Below are 947 nucleotides of genomic sequence, written 5' to 3'. Positions count from 1 at the left end.
GGCAAGGAAGTAATTGCGTTTTTTTAGCTCAAAGTTGTATATACAATAATGAATAAAATTTAAATTTAAAAAATTTTAAAGGTTGAAATCTCTATTTTTAAAAGCTTACCACATTTTTTAAATTTATATGAGTTTGATAATTTTTACATACCAAAAACTACGAGTTGAAAAAGACAAAAAATTTTCTTCTCACTTTGGGGGTTTGTAACGTGCCCAAAACAAATTTGAGAAAATTTTCGATCAGTTCTCAAATTTTCAAGATATATTTATATTGGTTGGTAAAAAAATAATTGCGGTTTTTATTGATAAATGCTTTTAAAAAAACTCAATTATTTTCAATCCAATATATATACGTTTTTAATTAATTCAACGCGTAAATCGGTATAAAATATTCCATATGATTTTGTCGTAGTTGCATAAAAAGAAAAGGAATTTTCGCAAATTCGCACATGGAGAGAGAACGATTTTGCTGAAAAATTTAACTAGACACCAACCTCTGAAAATAATTTTGTTACACCATTAAAGTTGTTAGATTTTTCAGCTAAATAAGACGATTTTGTTGCTTCTCTACGTGCAAGACCATAGAATTACATATATCTCCAATCCTAAACAAAATCGTAATTCAAAACATGTGAATATTTCACGGAGATTTTCGTATTCTGTCAAAATATTGTGAGCCACTGGCAAAGAACATTCAAGACACCCGCTGGTCGTTGTAGTAAAGAAGGAAGAAGAGGAAGAGTTAGAGAGTGTCGGAGAAAGAGAAGGTCCGTGTGGGTTGGAACGTTGGTTGTAGAATTTTAGGAGAATTCTGAGGGATTGGTTGTGTCGGAGTGAACTTATGAAACGCCCTACCCTGTTACCGGTTGCGCCAAGCGAGATATTAAATTTCTGGAATTTTGCGGTTAGGCAACATGCCTAACCCGTCTACATGCCAACGGGTCTCT

General features: G+C 32.7%; 1 protein-coding gene across 2 annotated transcripts in view; it reads left to right on the top strand.

Moving 5' to 3' along the window:
- LOC108693912 (paired box protein Pax-6-like) overlaps positions 1-947 on the top strand; it is a 93,314-nt gene that overhangs the window by 66,880 nt on the left and 25,487 nt on the right. The window lies entirely within an intron of this gene.

The sequence above is a fragment of the Atta colombica genome, unplaced genomic scaffold, assembly GCF_001594045.1.
Source record: "Atta colombica isolate Treedump-2 unplaced genomic scaffold, Acol1.0 scaffold111, whole genome shotgun sequence".
Lineage (NCBI taxonomy): Eukaryota > Metazoa > Arthropoda > Insecta > Hymenoptera > Formicidae > Atta > Atta colombica.
This window is presented reverse-complemented; position numbering and strand designations above follow the sequence as displayed.